A 9,578-nucleotide genomic window follows, 5' to 3' on the forward strand; every position below is an offset into this window, starting at 1 on the left:
AAACATATTTTTCACCGAAAAATACAGGAAAAAATCTGAATGAAAGTTTTTCCTTGACATTTTCTTGGTTTAGAGGAAACAGGAGAGCAATTTTTCCCCATCACTTTCACAGGCTGTTATTTTTTCTTCCCTCTCTCCACTCATCCCCAAGAGTTTCCTCCGTGTAAGGAAAAAAGGAGCAGGATGAGCAAGGCATTGAGAACCCCTGGGACACAAGGCTGAGCCAGAAACCAAAACCTGAGCCTGCCAGTTGCTTCTGTCTGGGTTTTTCACACCCTCCTGCCAACCAAGCATTGTGCCAAGGGGTCCTGTCACACCTAAAGACACGGAATTATCTGTTACAATACTTCAATACCTTCAATACTGCATAGATTTAGCTTTAAGTGCTCTGTAAATCATAGCAGAAATAATGGTCTTCCAGCTGCGAGCCACACACCACAATCAACCCACAGGAAGTCAGGACTGTAATTTAAAGGGTCTGTTAGAAAGAGCACCCACGGCTCCCTGTCCTCCCTTCGCACCCACAGAGCACCTCTGGGATACACCTTTTCCCAGACCAAGCAAAACTCCAGGCACATCCTCCCCGGGATGAAGATGCCTGAAGGATCACAGAGATTTCACCAGGAGCCTTCTCCTGGTGAGGGCTGAGGGTCTGCAGCCCAGTGCCAGGCAGAGATCACCGGCCGTTTCCGAGCTCGGTTCTCACACCAGATCATGATATTCCACTGTTTATGAAGCCTCCTTTCAATAATTATCACGCTGTTACATTGGTGAGTTCCTTGACAAGTTATTAAATCATAATTTCTAATTTAAATGCCAGCTTTTGGCGTGCATGCCTGCTCAGGATAAGCTCATTTTCAGTTTTATTAAACATCACCTATTAAACACAAGGAGAATTTTCTTAGGAATAACAGAAAACACCACAGGTGCTTTATTTCCCAGCTCGAGCTGTAATGGTTTCAAATAATTCCCCAAACACACAACCACAACAAGGGAATCGTTATGTGGGTAGGTGAGGACTGAGGGCTGTGAAGACACTTGTCTGGATGAGCAGGTGCTGTTTGGCACCTTCCCTTGGAATATTCTCCTTGCCAGCCCCTGGAAGTGACAAACCCCCCAGCTCCAGGCTCTGCATCATGCCAGGGAGCACCTCCACCTTCCAAAAACCAAACAGCACTCACACAAAGCCAAGGAGAAGCTCAGGGTGTCTGAGCTAGACATCAGTATCCAAAGCACCCGACTTCCAGAGATATTTCAGGGCTCCTGACACGGCAGTCACACCTCAGTGCCACCTTGTTCTTGCCTTTTCAAGCAGATGGTCAATTAATTATGCTTGTTTGGTGTTTATAGTGCCTGGCCCTGGGCTCAGTGTCCGAACTGTGCCCCCCATGCTGCAGGGATGGCTCTGTTCCACCCAGGGTTATCCTCCTCATCCCATGGGATTCATGGGGTGAGGGGTTGTGTGTCCACAGAACCCAGTACTAAGCCCACAGTGTATGGTACAAACCATGCAAAAACTAGGACCAGGCAGCTGTTTTCACCTGAAAATGGGGAACAGAAGGAAAAGAAGAACTTCAGTGCAAGAGATGTGGGTGAGGGGATGTTTAAAAACATCCCCTGGGATGGAGGGGTGTGTTCCCAGCTTAACCCCGCTCGCCAAGATGGATTTTGTGCTAAAGCCCTGCCTGACTCTGGGGCTGATGGGAAAAGGAATTACCCATTTCCCCCAAATGATTTCCATCTCCAGACTGCACATTCTCTGTGATCAGACTGATTAGTTAAATAAATCATCCTTACCTGAAGATAATCCATTTACGCTTTTTAATTAAACACAATTATGACAATTTGTTCTGCCGCCTGCCAGGCTGCCTGTGCAATCAGAGCCCAGGGCAGGAAACTTCTGTGGATGTGTTTACCTGCAGGCCAGAAACCCAAGCAGAACAGTGCCAAGAGCACCACTTTTGATGATGGAGCTGAAGACTGTCCAGGGAAAAACACCAAGGGGAGATTGGGGAACTAGTTGAGGTGACCTGTGGGACAGCCACGGGCTCCTCCTGTTCCACAGCTGCACTGGTTGAGTCCCTCCACACTCCCAGTGGGCACAGAAGGAGCTCGACTTTGGGGCTGCATGTCCTCCTGCCCAAAGCAAGGCCAGGACCAGGTGTAAATACCCAGATGGGAGTTCTCTTAGAACAATGCCGTGTCCTCCTCGCAGCCCAGCAGGACGCGAAAACACGTCCTGTTTACCCTGCCAAGGGCTTTTATTCAGATCAACTTTCCTTCAACTTGCTCGCCCGGAATGAGAGACAAAATGAGACGTAATGAGACAGCTTAAATAGATGTTAGAGACCTGCCAGGCATTTAAGAGCCCTCTGCAGCCCCTCTCCCCTCCCTGTGCCACCACGCAGCTCAAGTTCAACTGCAAGCGAGTACAGCAGACTATGTGCTGTTTGTTTTGGGTTCAATGGCATCTCATTTACACGTGTTAATTGCAACTAATTGGCACTAATTGGATGAACAGGAAACCCTCTGGGAGCACTCATACCTTTAATTTGTAGTAAATATCATTAATTAACATATGCTAATTAGAGCCAATTAACATTGATTAAGGGTTGCCAGCTACTTGGAAAGTACAACTATCCATGTAGCATTAAGTCAGCACAAAATATGATGCATGTTTTAAGGATAGCACAAGAGGCAGCATCTGGGCGCGTGCTCGCCTGCCGGTTGGAGGGACACGTCCCGGGAACACAGGGAATGCTGGGCTCCCACACCACCCACAGCCCCCCCCCAGCACTGGGCAACCTCCTGCGGCCCCAACACAGCGAGGGCAGCGGCGTCCCACCCACCACACACCGTGCCAGGAGCCCACGGGCATGACAGGAGAGAAAAATGCAGCCTGGAAGTGTTGAAAACACAAGCAGATGTGGCACTTTGTGTTACAGTTTAGTGGGGATGGTGGGATTTGGTCAAAGGTTGGACTTGATGATCCTGGAGGTCTTTTCCAACCTTGACGATTCTGTGATTCAAAAATGAGCTCTTGCCACCCAAAGGGCAAAACCCAACATTTGTGGCTCCAGGGATGCTCGGCACCTCCTGGCAAGCACGTCTGTGGAAGGGGGTCTCTGGCCTTAGGAACAAAGGTTAAATCATCACTTCTTCTGCCTGTGTCCATCAAATACTGAGACATTTATTGTGGGATTCAAGCCCAGTGCATCCCACCACGCTGGCCCAGCCTGGGAGCATGGGGCAGAGCAGTGACTGCTCTAGCTGCATGAAGGGAAAGGGGCTGGTCCTGACCAGCACCGACCTCTGACAGGGGCTGTGCCGCATCTCTGTGGGCTGCGGGGAGAACCAGGGCAGTGCTGCTCCACAGAAAACCACCTCCTCGCAATGGAGAGCCCCGAGTGGGCTCCCAGGGGAGGTTTCCACATGTCTGGGCTTGGCAAAACTCCCAGAGAGTTTTGCCCAAATACAGCCCAAATACCTGTACAGCTACTGAGCTGGATCCTTGCTCCGCACAGCCCTCGGGGCAGGCAGGTGTGACAACAGCCTGAAGCCGCTGTACCTTACACCAGGACTTCTGTGGAGCAGCTATTGGATCCAGAGAATGTGGGTCACCGCGTTCCCGGGGTCTGCACAGAGCCCGGGGCTGCTCAGCCCTGCTCCTGCCAAACAGATTTACCCAAGGAAACCTGCAGGTGTAAAAGAACACGGCAAACTGCCTGGGGAGTGAAATCCTGCTGCTCCCACGTCAGCAGCAGTTTTGGGTATGGATACCTTGCAGCCTGGAGCCAGGGATGAAGCTCTGCCCTGGCTCCCAAGGAAGGAATACCAACGTCAGCAGTGTGCAGCACTGCATGGCAAAGATACCCCATAACACAGCACACATCCAGCCCCACTGCCAGCGCAGGTGTTGGAGCCAGCACATGTCCCAAATCCCCCTGCAGATCCCCTGGGATGTTGGTTGACATTGCCAGGCCTTCAGGAAGTGCCAGTGCAGGGGGAGGGTGCAGGGCCCTTCCTGCACAGGCCACTCTGCCAAAGAACGAGCAAACAAAGAGGAGACAGTGCCTGATATAAAGGGTGGGTCCTTCACGGCTCTGCCTTCACACCCAGGGATCCCCAGTGGGCTGCCGTGACAGCCCCCAAGCCCAGGCATCCCAGGGAATGGTGGAAATGGGAGATGAGCAACCTGGGGGGGGGTTTCCACACATGGCCAAGGCAGCCACAGGAGGCTGAAGTTCAAATATCCCTTGTTCCCCTAAAGCTTTTGTACTGAAATTATCACTGACCTGTTTACTCTGCTGTTTACCATTCTCTCATCTGATAAAACAGCCACTAATCAGTTTAGGTAGAAGGATGGAGAAGTTCAGGGCTTAATCCCAGCAAACACCTGGGAGGAGACGTGGTTTGGGCTGACACTGGATCTGTTTTCCTGTTTCTAAAAGGATTAGTTTTTTACACGGAGAAAACAGAGGCCGGGGTTGAGACACGGCAGGGAGAAGATGTGCTGCAAATTCCCTGAATTTTGCCATTTGTCTCCAACTGTGATTTGTTGGCAGAGTGGGAAGCACGAGGTGCCGGAGGAAGGGGCTGTGTGGTGACGTGTCCATGTGCTTTCCATCCCCAGCTCCTACAAACATTGATGGTACAGGATGGGAGCACACAGTTGGCTCTGCCTCTGATTGCAAACCGACCCTGTAACTTGAGGACTATAATTAAAACATTGTTTGAGGCTCCTTTCCAGAGAGTATTTTCACTATTTACATCACAGACTGCCACAAGAGAAGGCAGAGGATGGAAAAGGGATGGAGAAAGATGCTGCAGCCCAAATCCTGTTCCTCAAGTCTGGACCCAAAGTCCTGAGAGACTCCTGGCCAGGAGCAGTGGAACCACAGGCACAGTGTTACTACCCCAAACCCTCCTGTTGTCCCCAAAGGCAGGACAACACCGTGGCAGGGATAGAAGGGTTTAGGGCTGCACTTTTTCCAAGCCTCCAAGAGCTGTGTTTTTTTCCAAGCCAGACACAGAGGGGCAAGAACAGATGAAGCCACGATCTCCTCACCTTTCCTGGGAGAAATTCCCTCTACACCCTGTGCTGAAACCCCCAGTTGCTGGGCATGGCTTTTGGAAATGTTAAAATCCCTGTCCCTGGCTTGGACACGGAGCAGGACCAGCATGGAGCCTTGGGGAAAAACCAGGGCTGAGTGTCTAAAAATGGGCTGTAAGATTTCAGACAACTTCAATCAGGGGGGATGTCTGAGAACCTGAAAATGTATTTTTCATGAGTTTAATAAAAACATCTGTTGCAGAGAAGCATCACTGACACATTTAAAGCAGAATCAGAAAACTGATAAGCTAAAAATGTCAACAATATATACATATATAGAGAGAGATACATGTGGACACAACCTGCCCCTCTGTGAGGATATGCTCAATAATCCAATTCCAGTTCCACCTCTAATTACAGTGATCCCATGACCCAAGACTCCTAACCAGGGCTTTAAATCTGACTTTACAGTATTTAGGAAGTGTTGTCAATAATGTTTACAGTGAAATAATTACTGAAGTGATTTTAATTTATTTTCATTAATGATAATCTTATCAACCAATTAATTAAATCCAAATACGGGACACGACATTGTTTGGTGGTTACACCCCAGTAAGCAAACAAGAGGAATAATCACATTTCCAGCAAAGCAGCAGCCAGGGAGGACCTGGGACACTGGTGCTGGTCTGGGTGGATTCTTTCAAGGATTCTTCCCTCAATCCCCCCCCAGATGCCTCCTTGGGGCCGATTCACTGCAGGCCCTCATCCCTCACCCATTCACTGCCCATGGTGGGAGGTGATCAGATTTGTACCAGCGTGGCAGGAGAAATTCAGGATTATTTGACAGTGGAGATTCCTTGGTGAAAAGAAACAAATTGAGGGAGTGACTGAAATGCTTGAAAATTCAACACCTCTTTCTGTTTTACGACCGATGCCTCAGCATCCACCCGCCAATACAACCCCCTTCAACAAACATTATGCATGGGATTTATTACTGATGTATCCTATTTACTGGGGTTTGTGGCGATATATAGTCTCTCTCCATCATCTGAGCAGTAAAGTATATTGTTCTGACCCTTCCACTCCCTCCATTTGCCTAAGACTCCAGCCACTTGATATTTTTCCAGTTCTGACATTTCAAACATGCAATGCCATACGTATTGCCACTTACAGGTAATTATCACGTAAAATTAGGCTAGTCTTGTACATGAAACTAGCAATTAGCCAAGGATTGAAGGTCAAAGAGATCTCATTTATAGAGTCTCTAACAAAATGTTAAGTGTAAATGTGTGTCAGATGGTCCAGGATGCCGGATTATATGGGGTCATGACAACGGGTCTGAAGTGTCATCAAGCACGATGTAACCAGTCTGTTGGGCACAGCAGTACAATCTGGGACTTATCTCTCTCAGCCTTATCAGAACCTGAGCTAAATCTAGGACATGGCCTTAGAGGAGTTTCTGCAAAACCAGGAAAACGACTCACAGCCCATTGTTTCCCTGGGAGGGCTGTGACAGGAGCTGCTCTTTGTTACAGCGTGTGGGGTGTGACAGGCCCAGCCCCTGCCCTCCCAGGACCAGAGTGTCCAAGCCAGAGCAGGACCTCGTTGATCCCATTGGGATGAGGTCAGGTTTTGCCCCAGCCATGCACAAAGAAGGGCAGCGAGGGCTGCTGTGCCACGAGGAGGTGACTGGGATGTGCCAGCACTGGCTCCTGCCCCAGGGCTGTGCCATGGTCCCTGTCACTATGTGCCACTTTCCCTGTCAGGATCTGCCACTCTCCCTGTTGGGCTCTGTCCTGATGGGCACCCTGGGAACTGCAGATCCCCCTCCAGCTCTAAAGGGGCTCTTCCAGGAACAAATCAGCCACAAGGACCATCCCATCAGCTTTTAGTGCCATAACAGCAGGGTTATCCAGAAGGCCCAAAGCCATTTGGGACCTTAATCAGGTGCTGATTTGTTCAGCCCTTGGGAAGATCCCAGTCTGCATTTTTGTGGATGCAGGGCCTCATCCTGCAGCTCCAGGGGAGGCAGAGTAAAGCTCCCAGGGACACCAGAGTGCTGGGCCAGACCTTCCCTGCCATCCCCACAAGCAGACACGAGGCTTTCTGCTCCTTCCCCAGGGCCAGGGAAGGTCTTTCCTGAGCAGAGAAGTCAGGGATGCTTTCACATGAATGTATCTTCTATCAATCTTCTTTAAGTATTTGTGGCTGGAATCTCTCCCAGATCTGATCCCTCTATCTTTCCCTTCCCAATATAATACTCTCCCCCTTTCCAAATGCTCTTGGGTGAACAGAGACGGAGCACAAAAGGCAGAGGCTGTGCCAGGAGAAGATCTTCTCCTTTTCTGACAAGGAAAGCAACTGCACCCCAATCAGGTGTTCAAAAAACCTCTTTGCATAATTTTGATTATTCTCACCTCTATAACATTTATCCTTTCTTCCTGTCACTCAAAAAGCAGAGAAATAACACAAAAAAAAAAGTCTTTTCTTCAACAACACACATGCTTTCCAGTGGGATATATCCTCTGTCAGCTCTGCCAGCTACTCCAGACCCTTGCTGCATGTCACCCCGGCTTTAAGCCCCATCCCCGTTCCAAGCAGTGTTTTCCCAACACCAGGAAGCGGCAGATGCCTTTCACGCCTCCCCCGCTGAAGGCAGACGAAGCAGAGGGCTCGCAGCATTTCCCTTCCAAGTTTTCCTCCCCGTCTCGCTCCCCCCCCCCCGCTCTCTGAATGCCATCGCCTCCTCTCTCGCACTCCGCTCTGCAGCCCCGCGTCCCTCCCGGCGCTGTGCCCTGACTACCAATGATGCTCCAGCCCTGCTCTGTATTCCGGCTGGAGCCAGAGGTGGGGACACGCCAGCCCCGCTCGCCCGCGCTTCTGCTCCCGCACAGGGCTGCGGGGAGAGACCGCCGACGTTCCCATTCCATCGGAACATGGCGCCAGCGCCCTGCTAATTACAAATGAAGGAACCACGGGCTCGGTGCAGGAGCACGGCAGAGCCGGGGGCTCTCCCTGTCCTGCAGCAGTGGCGAGGGGAGCAGGGATGGATGGATGGATGGATGGATGGATGGATGCTCCCTGTGCCGACACGGGAGCTGACGGTGCTATCGCGGACTCACCCTTTGGTTTGCATCCAGCCCCAGCCCCAAACTCAGATCCAGACCCGTCCCCACTGGCAAAGCCACGTCAAGAACAGCCTCAAACTTCCCCCGTCTCTTCCCCCCTGCGACAGCCCCGGCTCGTCACCTCCCTTTCCCTCCTGCGAGCCCAGGTCGTAGCGGCACTTAGCTAAATTATATAACCGCAAACAAAGTGTGACAGCTTTATTTGTAATTATACCGCATTTAAAGGAACAAGATGAGCTTAATGAGTTAATAAAGTGGCTGCCTGTCAAAGCAGGGGCTGCTTTGCATCGGGCGCCCGGCGGGTCCCGCTCATGCATATGGAGGGTGCCCGGGGTGCCCCCGGCCATGGCAACGCGCAGGTAGCAGCCCCCGGCCAGCTGCCCCCGTCCCAGAAGACTTGTATGAAGTGAAGACTTGTGAGAAGGGAGCATTTTGTCTCCGCACACTTGACAAAACAAAGACAACTCACTCCTCTGGTTTCATGCCACATTTTTTATTCATAAACAAGCTGTTGGCTGTAAAGACATGATAAAACTCGAGCTCAGAGGAGGCTGGCGAACATTTGAATGCAAATCCTCAGCTGCTACAAATCCGTCCTATTATTCAGCCGATTTTTTTTTTTTTCTCCAAACCAACCCCCCCCCCCCCCATTTTTGTCTTATGCTAAGCTAGGCAGGATCCCAACCAGAGATATGTGATAAAACTCTGGTCAATGCAAAGAAAGGCACCGGCATAAAAATTCAAAGGCTGGCTGGGAGAGGGGAGGCAGGCGGGCTCGGCAGGGCGAGGGACTGGGAACAAAGGCCACCCTGCTGCTGGGGGCTCTCCCAAGGTTTAGCTCCACATGCACAATATTGCTGCTTGTGATCTTTTTTTCACCTTGTTTTGCCCTGACCAGGTAGCTTGTTCCCAGAGGGGGTGACTGGGGAAAACCTGGCTGGCAGAGTGCAGGGAGGGCAACCAGGCTGCTGTTCTGGTGTGGAAGAGCCCCGGCCAGAGGCAAACAGGGGGTTGGAACAAGGTGATTTTTTAAGGCCCCTTTCAATCCAGACCTCTCCGTGATTCTATGAGAACCAGGAGCTTCCAGCCCCAAGCAACAGGAATATCTCATGGGGAAAAAAAAAAAAACAACACCAAAATCACAGTTAAAACCCCACAATACAGATTTTTGTGAAATGGGAAAGGAACAGTAATTTGGTATTTTCTGTTTTCACCCCCAGCCTTTCAGTGATACACCTGTGTTACAGCAGCCTGCAGGCTCTGCACATGCAAACCTCTACACAGGGTATGGGGCTCTTTGGCTACTACTGTGGCTGCACTTCTGGGCTGAGAAAATCAAGTTTCAGGTCAGTGACAAGGCTGATGCTGAGCAGGGAAGAGCAAGGATGGCCCAGTGG

Source organism: Pipra filicauda, unplaced genomic scaffold, assembly GCF_003945595.2.
Source record: "Pipra filicauda isolate LSUMZ 115617 unplaced genomic scaffold, ASM394559v2 scaffold120_size2142806_pilon, whole genome shotgun sequence".
NCBI classification, from domain to species: Eukaryota; Metazoa; Chordata; class Aves; order Passeriformes; family Pipridae; genus Pipra; species Pipra filicauda.